At 39.8% G+C, this 25,060-nt stretch overlaps 1 protein-coding gene across 7 annotated transcripts in view; it reads left to right on the top strand.

Annotated features, from left to right (window-relative positions):
• The first annotated feature begins 20,460 nt into the window (after positions 1–20,460).
• Positions 20,461–25,060, top strand: part of ENOX2 (ecto-NOX disulfide-thiol exchanger 2) — a 267,204-nt gene continuing 262,604 nt past the window's right edge. Inside the window, exons 1-2 of one of the 7 annotated variants that reach the window (XM_045051310.1) lie at positions 20,461–20,595; positions 22,014–22,062. The gene's annotated coding sequence lies outside the window, so the exon portion shown is untranslated. Of the gene's footprint in view, positions 20,596–20,617; positions 20,779–22,013; positions 22,074–25,060 lie in introns of those variants that run through there. The other 6 variants (XM_045051308.1, XM_006944000.5, XM_019824274.2 and 3 more) reach the window with 6 other exon arrangements.

Below are 25,060 nucleotides of genomic sequence, written 5' to 3'. Positions count from 1 at the left end.
TAGAAAATCTGAACAGACCCATAACCAGTAAAGAAATTGAATTAATAATCAAAAATCTCCCAAAAAAACAAGAGTCCAGGGCCAGATGGCTTTCCAGGAGAATTCTACCAAACATTTAAGGAAGAGCTAACACCTATTCTCTTGAAGCTGTTCCAAAAAATAGAAATGGAAGGAAAACTTCCAAACTCTATGAAGCCAGCATTACCTTGATTCCAAAACCAGACAAAGACCCCACTAAAAAGGAGAACTATAGACCAATTTCCCTGATGAACATGGATGCAAGAATCCTCAACAAGATATTAGCCAACCGGATCCAACAACACATTAAAAAAAGTATTCACCACGACCAAGTGGGATTTATATCTGGGACGCAGGGCTGGTTCAATATCCACAAAACAATTAACGTGATTCATCACATCAATAAAAGAAAGGACAAGAACTACATGATCCTCTCAATAGATGCAGAGAAAGCATTTGAAAAAATACAGCATCCATTCTTGATAAAAACCCTCAAGAAAGTAGGGATAGAAGGACCATACCTCGAGATCATAAAAGCCATATATGAACGACCCAATGCTAATATCATCCTCAATGGGGAAAAACTGAGAGTCCCTCTAAGGTCAGGAACAAGACAGGGACGTCCACTCTTGCCAATGTTATTCAACATAGTATTGGAAGTCTTAGCCTCTGCAGTCAGACAACACAAAGAAATAAAAGGCATCCAAATCAGCCAGGAGGAGGTCAAGCTTTCACTCTTCACAGATGACATGATACTCTGTATGGAAAACCCAAAACATTCCACCAAAAAACTGCTAGAATTGATTCATGAATTCAGCAAAGTTGCAGGATATAAAATCAATGCACAGAAATCGGCTGCATTCCTATACACCAACAATGAAGTCACAGAAAGAGAAATCAAGGAATTGATCCCATTTACAGTTGCACAAAAAACATAAAATACCTAGGAATAAATCTAACCAAAGAGGTGAAGAATCTATACACTGAAAACTATAGAAATCTTATGAAAGAAATTGAAGAAGGCACAAAAAAATGGAAAAAGTTTCCATGCTCCTGGATAGGAAGAACAAATATTATTAAAATGTCAATACTACCCAAAGCAATATACATATTCAATGCAATCCCTATCAAAATAACACCAGCATTCTTCACAGAGCTAGAACAAATAATCCTAAAATTTGTATTTTACCAAAAAAGACCCCGAATAGCCAAAGCAGTCTTGAAAAAGAAAACCAAAGCAGGAGGCATCACAATCCGAGACTGCAAGCTATACTACAAAGCTGTAACCATCAAGACAGTATGGTACTGGCACAAGAACAGACACTCAGATTAATGGAACAGAATAGAGAACCCAGAAATGGACCCACAAACATATGGCCAACTAATCTTTGACAAAGCAGGAAAGAATATCCAATGGAATAAAGACAGTCTCCTCAGCAAGTGGTGCTGGGAAAATTGGACAGCGACCTGCAGAAGAATGAACCTGGACCACTTTCTTACACCATATACAAAAATAAACTCAAAATGGATGAAAGACCTCAATGTAAGACAGGAAACCATCAAAATCCTCGAGGAGAAAGCAGGCAAAAACCTCTTTGATCTTGGCCGCCGCAATTTCTTACTCAACACATCTCTGGAGGCAAGGGAAACAAAAACAAAATGAACTACTGGGACTTCATCAAAATAAAAAGCTTCTGCACAGTGAAGGAAACAATCAGCAAAACTAAAAGGCAACCGACAGAATGGGAGAAGATATTTGCAAATGACATATCAGATAAAGGGTATCCAAAATCTATAAAGAACTTATCAAACTCAAAACCCAAAAACAAATAATCCAGTGAAGAAATGGGCAAAAGACATGAATAGAAACTTCTCCAAAGAAGACATCCAGATGGGCAGCTGACATATGAAAAAATGCTCAACATCAGGGAAACACAAATCAAAACCATAATGAGAAACCACCTGACACCTGTCAGAATGGCTAACATTAACAACTCAGGCAACAATAGATGTTGGCCAGGATGCAGAGAAAGAGGATCTCTTTTGCACTGCTGGTGGGAACGCAAACTGGTGCAGCCACTCTGGAAAACAGTATGGAGGTTCCTCAAAAAGTTAAAAATAGAACTACCCTACAATACAGCAACTGCACTACTAGGCATTTATCCACGAGATATAGATGTGCTGTTTCAAAGGGACACATGCACCCCCATGATTATAGCAGCACTATCAACAATAGCCAAAGTCTAGAAAGAGCCCAAATGTCCATCGATGGATGAATGGATAAAGAAGATGTAGTATATATATATACAATGGAGTATTAGTCAGCAATCAAAAAGAATGAAATCTTGCCATTTGCAACTACATGGATGAAACTGGAGGGTATTATGCTAAGTGAAATTGGTCAGAGAAAGACAAATATCATATGACTTCACTCATGAGGAATTTAAGAGACAAAAGAAATGAACATAAGGGAAGGGAAACAAAAATAATATAAAAACAGGGAGGGGGACAAAACAGAAGAGACTCATAAATACGGAGAACAAACAGATGGTTACTAGAGGAGTTGTGGGAGGGGGAATGGGCTAAATGGGTAAGGAGCATTAAGGAATCTACTCCTGAAATCATTGTGGCACTATATGCTAACTAATTTGGATGTAAATTTTAAAAAATAAGAAATAAAACAAGTTATAAAAGAAAGTACTATTAATATTGTTAATGAGGATGTGAACTAACTTGAACTCTCATATATTACTGGAAGAGTGTAAATTTTATGGAATATTCTTTGGCTATGCAGATGTATATCTATGATGAACTTAACCCAGGAGGTAAAAGACCTATACTTTAAAAACTATAAAACACTTAAAAAGGAAACTGAAGACAATGCAAACAAGTGGAAAGATATCCATACTCACAACTGGAAGAATTACTATTGTTAAAATGTCCATACTTGCCAAAGCAATTTCAAAGGATTTTGAAATCCTTATCAAAATACCAAGGGCAGTTTTTCACAGAAACAGAATAAAATACTAAAATTTGCATGGAACCACAGAAGATCCCAAATAATCAAAGCAATTTTGAGAAAGAAGAACAAATCTGGAGGCATCACAATCCTAGATTTCCAGATATACTACAAAGCTATAGTAATCAAAATAGCATATTGCTAGCACAAAAATAGACACGTTGATCAGTAGAACAGAATAGAGAGCACAGAAATAAACCCAGGCTTAGATGGTCAATTAATCAATGACAAGGAGGTAGAAATATACAATGGAGAAAGACAGTGTCTCCAATAAATGGCACTGGGAAAACTGGACAGCCACATGCAAAAAAATGAAACTGGACAACTTTCTTACATCATACACAAAAATAAACTCAAATTGCATTAGAGACTTAACTGTGAGATCTGAAACCATAATACTCCTAGAAAAAACCACAGGCAGTCATCTCTTTAACATCAGCCTTAGCAACATATTTATGGGTATGTCTCCTAAGGGAAGGGAAACAAAAGTGAAAATAAATTATTGGAACTACACCAAAATTAAAATCTTTTGCAAAGTGAAGGTAGCCATAAACAAAATGAAAAGGCAACCTACTGAATGGGAGAAGATATTTGCAAATGATATATCTAGTAAGAAGTTAATATCCAAAATATATAAAGAATTTATATAATTCAACATCAAAAAACAAATAATCTGCCTAAAAATGGAAAGAGGACCTAAATAGACATTTTTCAAATAAGACATGCAGATGTCCAACAGGCACATGAAAAGATGCTCAACAAAACTAATCATCAGGGAAATGCAAATCAGAACCACAATGATATATTACTTAACACCTGTCACAATGGCTAGTATCAAAAAGATAAGAAATAACAAGTGCTGGCAAGGATGTGCAGAGAAGGGAATCCTTGTGCACTATTGGTAGGAACATAAATCAATGCATCCACTGTGGAAAACAGGTTACTCAAAAAATTAAAAATAGTAATACCATGTGATCCAGTAATTCCACTATTAAGTATTTAACCAAAGAGAAGGAAAACACTAATTTGAAAAGATAGGTGCACCCTCGTTTACTGCAGCATTGTTTACAGTAGTCAAGATATGGAAGCAACCTAAATGTCCACTGATACATGAATTGATAAAGAAAATGTGGTATATATTAATGGAATATTTACTCAGCCATAAAAAAAATGAGATCTTGCCATTTGTGACAACATGGATGGACCTGGAAGGATTATGCTAAGTGAAATAGGTCAGACAGAGAAACACAAATACCTTGTGATTTCACTTACATGTGGAATCTAAAAAACAAAACAAATGAACAAACAAAAACGCAGAAACAAACCCATAAATACAGAGAAAGAACTGGTGGTTGCCAGAGGGGAGGTAAGGAGGGGGATGGGCAAAATGGGTGAAAGGGAGTGAGTGGTACAGGCTTCCAGTTATGGAATGAATAAATCACAGGGATGAAAGGTAGAGCATAGATGGTAGTTACAGTTGTAGTGAGCATAGCATAATGTGCAGTTGTCAATCACTCTGTTGCACCTGAAAGTAGTGTAACATTGTATGTTCACTACACTTCAATTAATTTTAAAAAGACACATTGAAAAATAAATCAAATTAAACTAAATTAATAAATTAATAAATAAGACACATTGAAACACTTCTCCATCTGAGGGCTTTAGAAGACCTAGAGTTGGGGGAGGGGGAAGAAGAAGCAACAAGTAATAGGGGTATGCTGGGGCTCCTGGGGGTAAAAATGCCCTTATAGCCCACAAAGCCCTGGATAGAGTAGGTGCCTAAAATGTGCTTACTAGCTGAAGGAGAGGGTGGGGGAACTTGGGAATCAGCCTTTGCTTGGTTTCCCCACTTTTTTTTAGTATAGTTGACATATAATGTTACATTAGTTTCAGGTGTGCAGCATAGTCATTCAATGAGTTTATACATTATGCTATGTTCGCTACAACTGTAGCTATCATCTGTCACCATACACACTATTACAATACCATTGACTGTGTTCCTTATGCTGTGCCTTTTATGTCTGTGACTTTTCATTCCATAACTGGAAGCCCATATTTGAAGGTGCAGATGGTAGAGGTGGTAGGGTGTATGATACTACTCGTACCCTTTCCCCTGCTGGCACCAGAGCCTACCTGACCCAAACTCAGAGTACTTAATGCTCATCCTTGTTCTAATTCCACATCATATAATTACCATTGGAAGGTGCTACAATTTATGACATCATGATTAAAAACATGAACACTGTTTCTGCCACTAACTAGCTCCCTGAGTTACTTAACTTTTCTGAGCCTCACTTTACTTGTCTGCTTCAAAAAATGGCTGTAAGATTAAATTTTAAAACACATGTAAAATTTTTAGGTCAGTCCTGGTATGCAGTAAGCACTCAGTAGTACCTTTTGATGGGTCTGTAGGCCAGGGGCTTTACACATATTATCTCTAACGATCTACACTCCTCGACTCCCTTTCCACCAGCCTCACCATGCATCCAGTTACCCTTAAGGTGCCCTGGACCCCCACATTGTCTGCCCACCACACCATTATCCCGTAGTCCTATGTGACTCAATTCCCCTATCTTTCCCTCCAAACTCAACAGCCCAACCTCCTATATCTTAGTCATTACCTCTTTTCTCCACAAGGTGGCACCAGAGAATGAGAGGAGCCAATGAGCTGAGCAAAACTTCCGAAGAGGCTTTTGAATTCTAAGAAGCTTCCTGGAGAACCAAATAAGACTTTCTTATGGAAGAAGAGGTTTTGTTTCTTGTTTGAAGCCTGCCCCAAACCATGCTGCATGGACCATCTTAGCCCATAGTCATGTTATAGCCTTGCCCAAACTTTTCATTCATGCTTCCCTCACCTTACCTTTCCAGCATTTGGGCCAGGAGGGCTTTCAAGATAAAGTGTCTCTGAAACCCTTTAAAAAGGTTCTTTAAATCCTCTCAATCCTGTAGCTGGGAGACAGGTGCTCCACCTGCATTTCTAAGCTCTGTTTCCCCCAAAGTCACTCACTGGTACTTCCTGGAAGATGTCCCATTGAGGGCAGGTCAACGAGGTGGGGAGTAGCAGAAGGGAAGATAGATATGGCTGGTTCGATTTTCAAGTCACTTTGACTCTGGAATCCTCAAAATTTCTAGACTTTGAGCATTTTATCTTATACACTAGAACATTATTGGAATAAAATTTTATCCAAAGATAAGACAGATCATCAGTGGGGTAAAGGGTGGAGTAAGAGAATCAAGAAAATAGCCCTGAGAAAAAGAGGTGGCTAGATAGTGCTTAATATGATTCAGATTCTACAGCTATAAAACAGTGAATAGAATAGTCACTATCACATAAGGCTATTATAATTAATAAAAGAGTTACTCCCTGTAAAGCACATGTAACAGTACCTGGCATGTAGAAAGTGTTATTTTAATTTATAGAATTGTAGCATACACTTATACGATTATTACCAGTCCTTGATCACGCTGAAGCCCTCCAGACAGGCTGCTTTAAGAGCCTGAACTTTCCCTGGTTCACAGTTACTTCAGTGACTTCAGATTTCTACTCACCCTGAACTCTTTCTGATATACCACAGGATCTATGACATCCTCCTGGAAAATGTCCTTGTCGATTAAACCCCATTTGTAACTAAAATCAATGAGCAGCAATGGGGCTGGTGATGAATGAGCAGAGAGATGTCTCAAAAAGCCAACATATGGCCTATCTGTGGGACTAGCCCACTGTAGATGTCAGAGTGAGCCATTTTTAGCACCAGCAAGAGATCTAGAACTTTCTCCCTGATCCCATTTTCCGCATTCCTTCCTTATAGTAACTCTAGCTCCCCACACTGGCCTGAGCAATTATCCTTCACCCCACCACACCATGTCATCATGTACTGCTTTATGTGACTCAATTGTTTATTTCTAGGAGGACAAGAAATGGGCAAAGTATGAAGTCATATAGTAAAAACCATTATTTTACAAAAAATGCTACAACCAAGAGCTGGGGGGAGACTTGCTTAAAGTCACAATGCTAGTATGTTTGTTTCTTCCAAAAGACTCTAGGCTCCTTAAGAGCAGGGACCGTGATTTCTACTTGATTAGTATTTCTCTCTACATAGCACTTTATACTGTAGAAAGCCAATGAGAGCATAGAAATAGAACTTGTCATCAAGTCAGAAAACTTGGGTTGTGAGCAGACATCACTCACTAACTGCATGTGCTAGGTTGAGTCACCATGCTCCTTAGACTTAGGTTCTGCCTTTATAATGTGGGGCTAATCATCCTGACTTTTCTTTATAGAACATGGTCAGGGTGAAGTAGAAGGATGGGCACGGGTGTTACCTATAGTCCGTGAAGTGTCAGCCAAACTGAGTCATTTAATAGATCTGAGCTAGGCATAAAGAAGCTACCAAATAAATGCTCTCTAAATGAATGGAAGTCTTCTCCTACCATAGGGCCACTGGCAAAGTGGCCAGGATGTCAGAAGCCAAGGGTACAGGCAAAGTGTCCAGAGACTTGGGTAACTGTGTCTCCCTTTACTATCTTGGAAAAGGGATACAAGAGCAACACCCCACCTCCAGTTTGCCTGGGACACAGGCCCATCGTCCCAAACCTACCCTTACTGCCTCTCATGCAGTCTGCAACCTCTTCCACCTTTTCGGTTTTCTGGGTTCTTTAAAACCTTCTCGGGGAGTGAGGTTATAGGCTTCAGCAAAAATTCCCAATCATAGTAGCCCCCCAGGAATTGGCCCCTCCCCACCTCTTCACAACTTACTATTATACACTAAGCGCAATGCAATGCACAATTCTGGGGTAGGGGGCCAGAGGCTCCATTATCATTGTCATTATCATTGTGGGCTATGTGACTAGCGCCCTCTGGTGCACAACTCCAGGAACACAATGTGACAGATGCCGCCTGCATGTCCTCTCTATTCCTGTCTCTATGACCACACACAGGCTATCTCCTCTCCTAGCAATGTCCTATTCCCCTTTTCCCCACCCATTCAAACCCTCCCCATCCATGGAAGTCCTATTCAACGTCTAACACCTCCATGAATCTCTCTCTGATTTCTCTAGCCAAAGTTGACCTCCTGCTTCTATGAATATCTGACATGTCAAAAGTGCCATCCTAATTTATATAATTGTGGCAGTACACTTATCTTATTATTAGCAGTTTTTGATCACACTGAAGCCCTCTGGACAAGGTGCTAACCCTTTACTGGCACTCAGTCACTTCAATCTCTCAAGATTCCTATTTACTACTCACTCTTAAAGTCAACATCCCACAATTTAACATGTTTAAATGTTCTCTTAGTTTCTTCATGTGCTTTAGTCTTCTCTCTGTAAGTACTAGAGGGCAGAGACCATGTATGATTCCTCCTGGTGTGGTGATTAACAGAAATAACGTACAGGAATAATAAGAGGTGCTATTTACTGAGCACTTATAATGGGTCAGGCACATCAAATGAGACATGCTTTAAATAAATATATGCCATTCAATTGTCATAGGAACCTCATGTGGCAGGTACTGTGAATCATTTTTCACAGATGAGAAAATTGAGGTTGAGAGAGGCCATTTGACTTGCCGCAGCCTAGAACCACATTCACTAGCAGCCCGGCTCCGGTGGTCATGCTAAATGATTATCCCACTGTTTCCCAAAATGTGGTCTGCATCAACCATCTGCATTAGAATTATTTCCGGTGCATGTAACAAGTAGTTACATGCCCCTTCAAGCTGAGCTGAATCAGAATCTCTGAGGATAGGCTCCAGGAATATCGGAGGTTTTGTCCAGGTAATCGACATTAGACTAACGTTGGAGAACCAATGTACGATACTTAACAGCTACATGCTAGATGACACAGAATCGTGCATGTAAATGCATACCCACGCATGCACATAAATAAATATATACCCATCAACACACCCATTCAGTGAGGGAATATTTCCATGAGGTCTGCTTTTCCAGCCAAATCGTCACATCAAGAAATTCTCATAATAAATTCCACATTCCTGCCTCCATAGGAAAAATGGGTATGAAATTATCTTGGCCTTGCTAGTTCCCCGCAGTGGAGGGTAGCTGGCTGGCTGCCCTGACTCACAGCTCATCCAGCCTCCCTGCCACCCTGCACACTGTCTGTGTAGTCTGTCCATTAAGTTATGCCATAAGCCAATTTCTAAAGATGGTGAAGGTACAAAGGAGAGAGACACGATGTGTATCAAAATCTTTCCTTGGCTAATTCTTAGCTGTGTGGACTTGAATATATTACTTGATCTTTCTTGCTTCAGTTTCTTTGTCTGTAAAATTGAGGTTATAACAATAATGGTACCCATTTTACAAGATTGTTATGAAGGTTAAATAAGCCAATACATTTAAAGAGCTTGAATTCTAAGTCTTTGAACAAGAACTTACCAAGTTGTACTCAATGTTAGTAGTACAGTAGCAGTAGTAGTTATCAGGTTTTGAGCTTAGCATCCAGACCCTGCTTCTGGCTGGATTACAAGTGGATCCCTAGATAGAGAACCCTAGTGAGCTTGTCAATATGGTGTGGGAGGATATTACCTTAAATATAAACCTAGGACGGGAGAAAAAAATAAAATTATTTTGCTTAGCACTTCCTCCTGTGTCATACTCATTTAACTTAATATTATTTATTTTATGATATGCAGCTTTACTGCAAAAAAATTCAGTGCTCCCATTCCCTGGCCTTGGCAGATGTTGCCAGGTATGAGATAAAATAAGGAAGGTGGCATTAGAATGAGACAGAAAGGAGAAAGGATGTACATGTCCAAAATGCCTCATGTAGAATCCTTAGAGTCAGATATTTTCTGAAATCAGTAATTTGGAGGTATTTTAGACAGGTTATATGGTGAATATATGGTATGTTACACAACACCCTTGATTGGTGTTACAAACACGTTAGTATTTCATAGTAAAATGCAAAGTCACATAAATAGGTTAAGACTATAAATAGCGTCACATAAGTTTAGGTCAAGTTTTGCTGCCTAATGAGTTTTGGTGCCAAAACTTATAAAACTTTTGGTTTTTACAAATTACTGAATTTGGGGATTACATAGTCCATGGTTGGGTAGGTCAAGAATGAGAACAAAGAAAAGTCACTGATATTCAATAACAAGGCCATGCTGAAGGCTCCTTAGTTGTGGATTGGAGGTCCATTTTGCACCTTCTCCAGCCAGAGATTACACACTTCCTCCAGCCTCATGTCCCCAAAGTGTATATGACTTTGATTGTAGGGTTGTGGATCACCTAAGGCAAAGGTATTCCTACTATACACGCAGAGAACATGATCCTGGGATAGCAGCCCTTCATACACCAGGGCCAAGTGTTGACCATGGGTGGCATCAGGAAGCAAGAACTAGAACAAAGAGCTCTGATTTGCTTTTTTAATGTATTGACTTCATGCACAAAATTTTATCTGGAGAAAGGATACTGCACTGTAGTCAAAGAATATGTGTAAAGCATACTGTTGGAAAGTACATTGAATTGTATAACTGAAATTTTCTAAGAGGGTAGAACTTAAATGGTCTCACCGAAATAATTAATTAATTAATTAATACAAACATGTTAGGTAGTAAATATGTTAATTACCATGATGAGGGGCATCCTTTCACAATGTATATATATCTAAAATCATCACATTGTACACTTGAAATATCTTACAATTTTATTTATCAATTATACCTCAATAAAGCTGAAAAAAAAGAAAAGTGGGCCTCTGAGTTTATTCTATTTTGAGTTCTTGGATGCATAGACTCATGTATTTCATCAAATAAGGAAGTTTTTGGCCCTTATTTCCCCAAATGTTCTTTCTGCTCCTTTCTCTGTCTTTTCTCCTTCTAGGATTACCACTACAATTATGTTGGTCTACTTGATGGTATTCTGTACGTCCAGTAGGAGTTTCCCCTGCCATACTGAAGGCAGAAACATAATCAATCCCTCTTGACCTCAGCATATAAACCTCCTAGGGGAAGATATGGATGCCTGATACAATGTCGATAAGCCAAGTCAAGACTGGACTGTGGAAATTATGGAAAGTTGGCTGTTAATTCCCTTAGAAATACTATTTGTAAGGCTGCTCCTTGGGCTAGACAAAAATGTGAAGGCCTATGTCAGTGATCATCTACCTTTTTTCCATCCCCCTTACCCTTCAGAGGTACAACACACCATCAGTAATTTTTATTTTACACTCAGGGAGGGATTCTCTCGGAGGGGGTGCCCTGCAGCTACATGTACTCCCACGGAGCTTGTTGTATAGCTCTTTGTGGGTGCTCTCAATTCCTCACAGGTTCAAATCACTGTAATAAATGACAGAATGGAAGCCTAAAATATTCCTACCACTAAACCCTTCCCTACATCAGCCTGCACCAAGTCCAAAATGTCCATCCTGGAGGCTAAGGTATTTTGAGGCAGCATGATAAACTAGGAAGGAAAAATCTTCCACTGAGGGTCAGAGGTCAGAGAGGTTCTAATCTCAGCTCTGCCACTCACTAGCTGTGTGACTTTAAGAAAATCACCTAACCTCTCTGAACATGTTTCCTCAAGTGTCACAAGGGGATAATAAGAAGAACCACTTTACAGTTATGAGAATTAAATGAGACAAAGTTTATAACATCAAGGGGTGAAGATGAAATATAAATCCCACAAGCTTATTACAGGCAAAGCAGTGGCATGTAAACAGAATAGGAGATGGAAATAAGATAAAGCTAGATTCAAAACCCGGCTCTGCATTTACTAGCTGTGTGACACTTTTGAGGTTTTTAAAGTAGCATTAACTGGTTTCCTTGTCTGTATAATGGGAATAAGAACACTCATCACAAAGGACTGCCATGAAGCCTCAATAGGAGAATATAAGTAGAAACAAACATGTGCATACATCCCACAAATATTTATTGAACATACAGGGAGTATGATACAATGAGATCAGTAAGGTGTGGGGAAAGAAAGGGGGCGGAGGACTTGAGAAAGGGAGCTCAGGAAAGCCCAATGCTAGCACATAGAACATGACGGAAGAGCATCCCAAATTGGAGTTCCCATTCTTTGTGAAGTTTTCCAACTCACACTACTTCCACCCAGAAAACTTGTAAAAGTTTCTCTCCTTTAAGAAGCACATATCCTGGGGTGACTGGGTAGCTCAGTTAAGCGTCTGACTTCAGCTCAGGTCATGATCGCACAGCTCATGGGTTCGAGCCCTGTGTTGGGCTCCGTGCTGACAGCTCAAAGCCTGGAGCCTGCTTTGGATTCTCTCTCTCTCTCTCTCTCTCTCTCATTTATTCATTCAGTGGTGCCTGAGTGGCTCAGTCAGGTAAGCGACTAACTTTGGGTGAAGTCATGATCTCACGGTTCATGGTTTCAAGTTCCACATTGGGCTTTGCGCTGACAGTGCAGAGCATACTTAGGATCTTCAGGCTCCTTCTCTCTCTGCCTGTCCCCTGCTCACTCACTCTCTCTCAAAAATAAATAGACATTTAAAAAGTTTTTAAAAATTAAAATTAAAAAAGGAGAAGCACATATCCATTTTCCTGAGGTGCCAACTCCTTATTCACCAGTCCTTTCCTTTCCCTCTCAGTCTCATGTGCTCATCCTGCCCCACCAACATAAAATTCTGAAACACCAATGACACTGTTGGTCTTGATTCAGTAGTTAGCCATTTGCCCTGGTTCCTTCCTTGTATCATGGCTGCTATTTCATTTGTAGGAATCTTCTTTTCTTTTAACCTTTTTTTATGACAACTTTATTCAGATATAATTAACAAACTGCTATTACACCACATCCTAAGCAGCTGATCTCTTTAAGTCTGATCAGAGACCAAGCTGCCAACACTGAATGCAGTTTCTGTGTTTAACCCTGGGTACCAACCACACACCTAACTAACCCAAGACATAGCCTGAGTGCCTAACTTTGGACTTGAAGTCTTAACCCTAATTTCACACTAAGCCTTTAGCCCTAGCCCCAAATGGAGACCTTAATTCTACCCATAAACTGAGCCTATTTCTGGCCACACTCCAAGGCCAGAACCCTGATTCAATGGAGTCCTTTAGTCCAGTCACATACTCACTACGTCTGATCCAAGACTAAGTACCTACAATTGGTGTCTGATGGAGTCTCTAGCCTTGATCTCCTATTGAACCATAACTGTGGCCACTGATAAGCCCTTAATTCATGACACAGAGATCCAACCTATTATGAGACATAGCCTGTCACAAGCTGAGTCTCAAGCCTGATCTATACACAATGTGACCTAACTCTGGGATATACTTAATATCCTACATGACCACAAAATGAGTGCTCAGCATAGATACTGATGGAGCTCTAGCCCTGATCACAGACTGAGGCTCTAACTCGGTCACAGCCTGAGATTTGATCTTGGAAACCAACCCAGCTACAATTTCCACAGACTTAGCACTAATCAGAAAATGACCCCAACACTGGCAACAGAATGACTACTAAACTTGGCCTCATGCAGAGACAAAAACACGTACAGAGACTGAACTCTAAACTTGGCCAAAGACTGTGCCTTAATCCTGGCCAAGAATTGAAACCAAATCATCTACAAAACTTGAGAATATATTCTGACCACATCATATGCCCTAATCCTGCCCACGGAACCCTGAACATAGCCACAGCCTGAGACTTAACTCTTTTCAAAGTCCCAATTAATAAGCCTGGCCAGATAGTTGGTTCATAAATATGACCACACAATAATCCACTGAACCTGGGACAGATTAAGCTTCATCACTGGCCACTGACTTGGCCCCCATATCTTATAGCCTCTAACTGGTTATAAAAGGAATCTCTGGCCACAGACTGAATTCCTGACTCTTACCACAGACTGACTACATAAGCCTAACCTCCAACGTGAGTTTTCACCCTGAAAGTGGAACTGGAACTGATCTCCCACAAATGGTTAATGACTGAGCCTGGCTTAATATGAGCCCCAGAATGAATCCCAGCTCCAACTACAGCTTCAACATTAACCCTAGCCGCAGACAGATTTCCAATACCAGAAACTGAACTGTTTGCTAACCCTGGGCAAGGACTGAACCCAAGGCTTGAAAATGAATTAAGGACAAAACAAAGCAAATATTTTTCATATTCTTTGTGTGAAACATAGAAGAGATTTAACTTTAACCCTGAGCACATGCAACTCACCACGGCCAAAATCTGAGCCTTATTGCTGGCCACATACTGAGCACCACCCTGGGATAAAGAATGTAAATCTTGCCCACAGTCTGAGACCCAAAGACCGAACCTTATGCCTGTCTAAAGAACAATCCCTAACACTGCATAGTTGAATCAGAACCCTCCTCATATTATTAGACCTAATAACTGATACTGAGTACTACCCTTTGTCACAGACTGAGCCTTAAACCCATAAACAAAGTTCACTATATTAGTGGCTACAGATTGTGTCCTAGCACTAGCTTGCAGTTGAGCAATCAGCCTGGCCACAGACCTAATCCTAAATTGGGGAGTGATATACCCGTGACACTGGGCACAGTAGAGGCACTAAAAATTAGCACAGACTGAACTCTACTACTGATATCAGAATGCTTGCTACACTAGTAGCCAGAGTCTAAATCCCAAACTGACAACAGGATATGAACACTCTGAACTCAAAGCCTGGCAACAGCCTGAGACTCTAAACCTGAACACAAGCTGTTGTCTATTCTCACACTAACCTTATTTGTAAATTGACAGGTAACATCAACAGCCTATCTGAGAAACATGTTTACTCTCTTAGCCCTAAAACCTTCTTCACAGTAAGCCTTAATCTGGCTACTGGTAACCCCTAAACTTTGGTAAAAGCCTAATCAGATACAAACATCAGCTGCATCTCTATACATTCACCATGAAATCTCTGAAAATAAAATTAAGAAAACATCCCATGTATAATAGCATCAAAATGATAAAATACATACAAATAAACTTAATCTAGGAGGTTTAAGACTTATACACTGAAAACTATAAAAACTTGATGAAAGAAATTAAAGTAGATCAATAGATACCGAAGCATCCCTGCCTCATGTATTGAACAATTAATATTGTCAAAATGTCCATACTACCCAAAGTGATGTACACATCCGATACAATCCCTATAAAAATCCCAATGGCATTTTAAGCAGAAATTTTATTTTTTTATTTTGTAATATATTTTTAATGTTTATTTATTTATTTATTTTGAAAGAGAGAGAGCACAAGCAGGGGAGGGGCAGAGAGAGAGGGAGAGAGAGAATCCTAAGCAGGCTCGGCACTGTGAGTGCAGAGCCTGATGTGGGCCTTGAAGTCACTAAGCATGAGATCATGACCTGAGCCAAAATTAAGAGTCAGATGCTTAACCGGCTGAGCCACCCAGGTGCCTCTTAAGCATAAATTGTAAAAACAATCATAAAATGCATAGGTAACTGAGCAGACAGTTCTCCAAATGGTCTTATACAAATGGCCAACAGGTATATGAAAAGATGCACATTGTCACTAATCATCAGGGAAATGCAAATTAAAACCACAGTGAAATGTCACCTCACACTTGTTAGGATGGTTATTATCAAAAAGGCAAGGCATAACAAGTGTTGATGAGGAGGGAGAAATTGGAATTCTTATACACTGTTGGTGGGAACATGAAATGGTGCAGCTACTTTGGAAAGCAGTGTGGAGGTTCCTCAAAAAATTAAAAATAGAACTACCACATAATTCAACAATCTCCTCTCTGGATATATATCCAAAAGAAATGCAATCAGTATCTAAAAAATATATTTATACACCAATGGTCATTGCAGCATTATTCAAAATAGTTAAGATATAGAAGCAACCTAAATGTCCATCAATAGATGAATGGATAAAGAAAGTGTGGTATGCAAATACAATGTAATATTATTCAGCTTTTACAGAATAAGGAAATTCTACCACTTGTGACAACACAGATGAATATAGAGGACCCTATGCTAAATAAAAAAGCCAGTCACAGAAGGACAAATACTGCATGATTCCACTTATATGAGAATTCTAAAATAGTCAAACTCAAAGAAGCAGAGAGTAGAATGGTGATTGCCAGGGGTTAGGGGCAGTGAGTATGTTTCAGTTTTGCAAGATGAATAAGTTCTAGATGTCTGTTCTATAGCATAGTGCCTATAGTTAAAAGTATAGTGTTGTGTACTTTAAAATATGTTACAAGGATAGATCTCATGTTAAACATTTTTACCACAAAACACACACACACACACACACACACACACACAAAGTTTTGGAGGTGATATGTTAGGGTCTTGATTATGGTGATACCATAGGTATATACATAAGTCCAAGCTCATCAAAATGTATACATTAAATATGTGGAATTTTTTGAGTATCAGTTATATCTCAATATCACTTTTAAAAATTGGATGGGGAATTGCCCATGATTTTTGTTTTTAATCAGGAAAATAAACTTTTCCATAAATCAAACCATATTTCTTTCTGTGCCTCATTGATTTAAAAGAAAACACCTGATAAAATGTAGCATTAGCTTTGAGAGTCTGTCCTTTGAGGAAGATATGGAAAGGAGATATTTTAAAGGTACTGGGCTAAACAATCAACAGTATTGCCACAGCAAACCAATATCCTTATTAAAGGGCCTATCTAAAAATATTTCATAACTTGTTGCCCCAAACCTCAATCCAGCTACTGATCATTATAAGCCTCCTTAAACTATCTAAATAAGCAAAGACTAAGTGTACTGTGTATGGGATAATATTGCAATTATACAGACCAAAATGTTAATAGACAAATAAAAGCTTAATTAGATAGCACTACCAGCAGCACTCAGTGAACAGGAACTCTATACAAAGTCAAAATGGGACCACTACCTGCATAATAAACTCTGACACAGGCCAAGTTGAAGTGCTAACACAGGTCACTGACCGAACCATGCTCTGGCCACAGGATAAGGTACAACACTGGCCACTGGCTTAGCTCCGCAGAATACTCCTGATAGGGGCTATCGACAAAGACAGAACACTGAGACTGGCTAAAGCCAGAAATTATACTTTGGGCTTACTCTGGCCAGATATGCTCCCAAATCCTGTTCATATGCTCAGTTGAAATCCCAGCCACAATTGATACTCTCGTATTGTCCACAGATGAAATGCTAACGTTGCTCTCAGACAAAACTCTGGGGCACATCATAGGTGATGGTGTAAAATGGCAAAAGACTAAATATTAAATTTAGACACTGTGCCTTAACACTGACCACAGCCAATAATCCACTCTAACCATGAACACTAATTGTAACTTTACCTGATAAAAGACTGAACATAACTCTTGTTCAAATTCTTATTTAGCCTTTTCCAAGACAACAAAATCAGCATGAACAGCATCTTCTGGCAGAGCCATAACTGGTCTTTGTTGAATTCCAAGCCTAGAAAAAAAAGCGATTCCAATGCTGACCAAAAAGCGAAAGTCAAACCTTGAGCTGAGCCCCATCCTTGGGTGTCTCTCTGAGGCTGGTCCACAGACAGCACTAACAAGAATAAAACCTCTTCTTACATACAGACTAAATAGTAATACTGGCTAAAATTTGAACCCAAATCTTGTACATTGGCTTCACAAGGAGATATAATCCAAGCCACGCTGGACTAATGACAGCTTCCAAGTGAACTTTCATACCAGTCAAAGACTCTGATCCTTGACACAGATTGAACCATAGCTATACCTCTGGGGACTGATGTTGATGTCAGACTGAGCTGTAAATTTGGTACCAGGGTCCTCTAGCAAGGGATCCACACTGACTTGTAAAGATAACAACAGAATGATTAAGCCTTAATCTAAGCAAAAACTGAAGCCAAACACATTCCACATTCATAAACCTGAACCGTGGCCAAGACTTGAGTATTACACTATCTGTTGACAAAGCCTTAACTTTGGCCTACTGATTGATCTATAAATCCAATCACACTAACATACCCTGGGACATTATTTCACAAATTTGTGTTCTTATACTCAATTATTTTTTTTCCTAAATGTATTTTCAAGCATACTTTTTACCCACAATAGATCAAGAGTCTCACCTTTGTATGTGTAATACACATATACATACATATCCATTCTAATAAGACTTGCAGAAATATTACTCGTAATAGGTATATATTTTCATTATTAGTCTTGTTAATTCATTTTTTCCCTATTAGAATATGAGCTCCAAAGGGAAGGGATGTTATGTGGTTTTTTCCCCTACTTCTCTGTTCCCAACACCTTGAATTATGCCTGGAATGTTGCAGGTACTGAACGAATATTTGTTGAATGGATGAATCAGTAGTTTCATGTTACTCTTCTGTCCTCTTGTTTGACCTCTCTGTGTTATATTCTAGTAGTTTATTTTCTAGTACTTTATTTTCTCTTGGTTCGCCTATCTGGCCATTTCTTCTCAGCCTCCTTTGAAGGCAAGGAGCCTTGACTTCCTCTACCTACTACTTGAATATCGTTGTTTTCTAGGGTTCCATTCTTAATCTCTGCCCTTCTAAAAATTACTATTCTAAACACTCTCCAAGTGAAATTTAATCCATATTTATTTATTTACTTGCCAGCTATATACTGTTGTCTCTCAAATGTTTAGTTCCAACCCTGACCTCTCTCCTATGCTTCAGACCTACACCTCCTAGCAGCCTACGGGTATCTCCACCCCAATGTTCCATAGACTCCTCAAATTTAAAGTGTCCAAAACTTAATCTCTCCTGTCCATCACAAAACTTGCTACTCTTTCAGGCTTCCCTAATTAAATGAGTGGTACTACCACATACTCAGTCTTCCAAATCAGAACTTGAGAGTAACAATAGACCCCTTCCCTTTCCTTACTTTCCATATCCAAGTTATCACCAAGTCCATCTGATCATACCATGTCCTTGCGTAAAATCCTTTAATGGTTCTCCACTGCTTTCAGGTTAAATTTTGAACTCATTGATATGGCCTCCTATTCCTTCCTGTTCTAGCTCCTGCAACGTGGAACATCTTTTTTGGGGAGTAGGGGTGGGGGGAGAGTGTTCTCTGCACTCTCTCACATTCTTACTCCTTAGTATGAAATATGGTTGACCTCCCTACCCCAAATAGCTTACTAGTCCTTCAAGTCTCATCATTCAAGCATGGCTTCCTCCAGAAGTGGAATGAGTTCTTCCACTTCTATGGTCCTGTAGAACCGCATGTAGACCTTTTTAGAGCACTTTGCACAATGTATACTCTCTCTCCTGTCCTAGATTGTGAACTACTTATGAGCAAGGGCTGTTTTCCAATTCTGTAGCAACAGTGCCTAGTCTGGAGCCTTGGACAAAGCAGTTTGCTGAGTAAATTATTCAATCTATTAAGTCCATTTATTCCTTCACTTCTGTTTTAAAATTTTAGGCAATTAATTACCTTAGCAAAATGCAATTCCTCTTTCTTTGCATTCATTCCACTTGTGAGTGAAAAGGTTGTTCTAATGAGTAAAATTGTAGTAACCCAACTGTAATGATCCTTTCGGCTATTAAGGATTCACCTCTGGAAAGAAAAAAAAAAGTCAAAAATTAGGAGTAAAATTAGCCTTAATAAGCCACCATTTTCCTCAACCTTTAAATCACTTGAAAGTGCTAGTGGTCTCCATCTATTTATTTATCGGGCTTATTAACACATCTTTACTAAACAATAGTTTCTTAAAGAAATATACATTTATTTCTTATTATTCAAGTTGTATTCTCTACCTGTTCTAAATTGTTGCATGACATCAGTGATGTGGCCACTGTTCTTCATGGCAACAATGTGGCTTCATTATGGGTTAAATGGGATTCTTCTGGGCTGGCTTTGATCACATTTATATGCCTATTATGCCCTACTTCAAAAGGAAAAATATGGTACTCAATTAGAAACACAGTATACATTTTCTCTAGGACCTTCGAAGTGATTCAAATGCAGATGGTTCACACAGAATACACTTTAACAGTTTTAAAAGACCAGTTACAATTCAAAGGGAAAAATGTGATACCCAACTGGAAACATAGTATACATTTTCTCCAGAGCCTCTGAAGTCATTCTAATGCAGATGGTTCACATAGAACATACTTTGACAGTTTTAAAGGACCAGTTACAATTGTAAGCTTATCGGAACATAATATTTTTAAAAAGTCATTCAATCAAAAGTCAATGAGAATTTTAAATCATGATATAAAGTGCCCCCCAAACGCTAAGAGCTTAACCAAAAGGTAAAATAAATCTAGAACCTTCATCTAATCCCACAAGCACAACCCCATACCCCAAGAAGGTAGATTCTGTAGGAGAGTACACCGCAAACTACAACACCCAGAATACCCTGCTCCATCTGAACTCAGGGGACGATCGGACTGGATGGAGAAACTGTGGGTATACCGAAAGAAGTGCCTCGACTTCATCTCCCACAATCCCCTGCCTTCACCCGAGTCTCTCCGCCAATGCCAATATTGGATACCCCAGGAAGACAGCCTCCAGCGACCTGAAACTACATTTCCCATGAGGACAAGGGCTTGGGCCTCCTGCTTCCCTGGTGACCAGTAACCAATAAGAAATGCTGCAGCGGCCGCGGTGTGGGTGAGAGTCCAGCCCTGGGCCCGAGTGTCGGGCCCAAGCCGGCTAGCGAGAGGCGGGGAGTTCAGAAGACAGTTGCGTGGTGTGGGGCGCGGCGAGGGCACTACGCTTTCAGAAGTTGTCACGCCGGCCCGATTTTCCGCGGCAGTATAAGGAGTAGCCCCTTCGGTAGCCGGGGAGCTGGAGGTCAGAGAGGCAGAAAGCCCGAGCGGCTGTGGTTGGGGAGTGTGGGACCGAGGGGCCTAGGGAGGAGGGTGCTTCCGGGCCGTTGTCTTCGGCGCCTGACTCCGCCCAGCTCCGCCTCTGCCGGGGAGGGGGTGTCGGGCCTGGGAGTCGGGGGTGGGCTGCTGAGCCCTCCGCGCCCGTTTCCTGGAGCTTGGAACCTCGGGAGCGCGCGCGCTCTATTTCTCCACCTAGTCTGCAGTCTTTAATCCCCCAAGACGCTATCGTGTATCCTCGCTCCCGTCCTGTGCCTCCTCCGAGATCTGAAGTTAGGTTTCTTAACGAGGGTCTTCCCTAGGCGGTGTCTGGACTCCCCTTACTACTTGGAGGAGTTGGATGATCTCTTTCCTCGCTTCCCTCAATTTACATTTCAGATTTGGGCACACACCCTTTCTAACGTACACACTCCCCAATTTTCTCTGGGGGTGTGGGAATTCCTCGCACGCTCAGGGCGTGACTTTTTGTCCAAATTTCACTTTTTGTTTCCTTGCTGATGGTATAAAGATCGTCGCCATCTCTTTATTGGCCCTTCCAACCACCCGCCCCTGCCCTGACCAGATCTTTGGAGTGGAAAGGGTTTCTCCTTAAAGTTCAGTGCAGTGTTCTGGTGAGAGTCAAAGGCAAGTTAGACCGATTTAAAAAACCAAGCGCTATCGAGGTTTCTAACACGACTCATAACAGCACTAAGGTTGAAAAAGATTTAGGGGGCACACAGACTATAGAATAAAGTAGACTGTGCGAAACAGACTGTATTAATTATTTTATTATTACAAACGCGTGCAAAAAGTTTCTAATACTGATGGGCTTGGGGGTTGATGTATGTAAGGAAGGTCAAGCCTAACTCTGGAAATGCTGTAGTTTTGAAATTGTCATCTTCCAGACCAATCCGGGTATGCTTTCTGGAGGACTTGAATTTTAATTTTGGCTCCAAAGGAGTAAATGGGATTTGAAATGGGCAAAGAGGAGGGAGAATGTGCTTTCTGGAACTGGCGTTGGAATCTGAGGAGGGTATATAGAAGAAGGAGCATTTTTATGAAGGGTGGGTTTGCCTGACTGCAATAAAAATGTGTCATGAAAGAGATTGGGGTCATAATAACAGGACATTTTAAAGCATCCACATAATTTGGATATTATTCTGTATCAAATAAAACTAAACACAAAAAATTAAGATTGGGTGATTTTTGTTTTTTTCATCCTAGGGGAACCTGATTTGAGATCATTTCTTGGAGAACACAAAGAAGTGTGGTGGTATGTTCCAGGTGTGAGTTTAATTTAAACCCAAGAAGATCTTTACCTTACAGACTGTTCTGTTTGTGGCTATTCTTAGCTACACTTCTATAGTTGTCATTTTAAAGCCTGGTGACAAATTTATTAAGAAATGTATTTGCTCTCCTTATGCATCATATTATCTGAATTGTAGTCATTTCATTGGGTAACAATAATGACTCCTATTTATTGAGCCCATATAATGTTCCAGGTGCTATCATAAGCACTTTGTTGCATTATCTTAAGAGTCTTATGAAGTAGGTACTGTTTTCCCCATTTTTCTAGAAGAGAAAACTAAAACTCAGAGAAGGTTGTTTAACCTACCCAAAGTCACATAGATTGTAAGGAGTTGAGCTGGGATTTTGGTGTATAGATTTCTGACTCCAGAGCCCATGCTCTCTCCACCATGGTTTGTTAGTCCCACTGTTCAATTTTCTTCTTGACTTTCTGTTTGTGGTAAGGAAAGATTATTGTCAGGTGTAATTGATCATCCTGGCAGAAACCCAAATGATTCACTTTTAGTCTCTATGTCAGTATGTGTATGCTGTAAAGTGGCTGCCAAAACTGAATTAGCTTCACTGTTATTGCAGCCGTAGCTAATTGTGTCTGCCAAAACTATATGGCTATTTCTGAATCACGTGATTCTCTTTAAAAAACGTGCCTTACATGTAAGCTATTTGGGCCTAGATAGTCCTTTAGGTTTTATTTTATTATAGCTTTTATTTTAAGTGACTTCCTAGATCACTAGGTCTCCTCCATGACCTTTGCTCACAGGGATTATTCAGGATGCAACAGAGTATGAGAGCTTTTCCTGGGTGTAGCTGGGGAGATAAATGCCCATAATTCTGAGATAATGTAGCGTGTAATATAACACTAAGAAGTACAAAGTGCTATCAGAAGAATAAAGGAAGCAGTGACTAACTGTAAGGGAGAATCAGGGAGAAGCCTTCTGTGAGGAGGCGACATGACAGGTCTTGAAGGATAATGAGTTCACCAGGCAGAGAACAGTAGAGGGGAGGCATTCCAGATTAGAGAGACAAGTCTGTGAAAGACATTGGGCTGTATAAAAGCAGAGCATGTCCGTTCAATATTTTGGAATTCAGCATGACTAGGGTATAGATTGTTTGGGGAAATGAAGGTATAATGGTAAAAGAGTCTGGAAAGATAGATTGGGTCTGATTTGTGAAGTTCCTTGAATGCAATGCTAAGAAATTTGGATGTGCTTCCATAGGCTATTGTTTTTCAAACTGTAGAGCATCTACCACTGGTGGTTATGTTGTACTCCCACAAACATTTTAAATTTCAGTAATTATATATTCTAATGTGTCTCATAAAAGGTAAAGCTGAACTACATCTTTAAATGTAAGGTTACATAGGAAATGGCTTAGGAAAAATATAAAGTGAACAAGTTTAAAGTTGATTTAAAGACAAATGTTAATAGTAGTACCCATGATGTGTGACTATGATAAAACTCAAATGACTCAAATTTGGGAAGTACTGATAGTAGACAATAAAAAACATTAATATATTTTAGAAGACAAGCACCATGATGAGGTTTTTACTTTAGAATGTACTGGAGTGGGCCATGACCAGTTAGGAAGCTAGAGATGATGAGGACCCAAGGTAGCCACATATGAGAAGAGGCAAGAGATATGAGAGCCATTTAGGAAGTAGAATTAGTTGGACTTGGCTGACGGGAATATTATTATTCTATCAATGTCATCAGAGTTATTTTTTAAAAGCCTATATGTCACTTGCCTGTTATCCTTTAATTCTAAGATGAGCATATTATTGCTCAAATCGGGCCATGTATATATATGCATTAAGGTAACAGTGGAGGCTGTTTTCACAAATGGGTTTGGATTACGCACAAGCATCCTCACTGCCTTACTGAGTGTCCTTAACACCAGTGGCACAAATTTCCAAAGCACTGGTAAGGAATATGAGTATGATCTGTGACCCTTACTCATCTGAGGAACTCCTCCTTCAAAACTCAGCTCAAATATCAACACCTCTTTGAAGCCTTTCCTGCAGCTCTCCCCGCCCTCCCCCACCACACACAAACATATACAAGCATACACAAAACAGTGTTAGGCTCATGGCTTACATAGAACCCTGCACTTACCTCTGTCCTAGGCTGTACCACACTAGTGTATCAGTCTGTGGATGTGTCTGTCTCTCCCCAAGACTATGAGCTCCTTGAGGGCAGTGGCCAGGTCTCATTCATATCCACACCCATAGCATCCAGGACAGCACTTGGCATGTGGTAGACACCTAACAAATGGTTATTGGATGAAAAACATGCATAAACATGAATATAACTCAGAACTTTGGTACCAGAATGCCAAATGTTACAAAAAAGATTAGCTGTTTGCTACATTAGCTACTTTGGCTAAATAAAGCAGTAAATTAAAGTCACCTGAATGCAGAACTTCTCTAGAGGCTTCTTTTCTTTTCATTTAAACTCCCCCCCCCCACCCCGACTCTCCTATGGTCACCTTACCTTTTTCTTTCTCATCATTTATCCACCCAGACACCTGTTCCGTAGGCCTGCTCATTGCTTTGCTCCTCTTGACACAGTTCACATTGCTGCCGTCCCAATACTCTGCCAAGGATCCGTCCCTCATTTCCACCTACAATCCAGTTGACTCCATCCTTGAAATCACTCTCAAATGGGTCTCCTACTTACAGATACTGCTAGTGGGACTGTAATTTGATACAGCCCTTCTGGAGAGAAATTATCAATGTGGATTAAAAATATCAAAATTGGACATAGCTTTCAACCTACCACTTCAACTTCTAAGGCTCTATGCTAAGGAAATAAATGTGGTGTTTCCAAAATTTTATTTCTCAGGATGTCTATCCCAGGGTAAAGAAGGAAAATAGCATTTTAAATGTCCGTAATACTAGAGATTTTGATTAAATCAATTATCGTGTATCTGTAGCATAGGTTACTATACTAAGTAGCCATGTAAGTGGA

Source organism: Felis catus, chromosome X, assembly GCF_018350175.1.
Source record: "Felis catus isolate Fca126 chromosome X, F.catus_Fca126_mat1.0, whole genome shotgun sequence".
Lineage (NCBI taxonomy): Eukaryota > Metazoa > Chordata > Mammalia > Carnivora > Felidae > Felis > Felis catus.
Note: the sequence above shows the minus strand (reverse complement) of the source record. Positions and strands in the feature narration are given on the sequence as shown.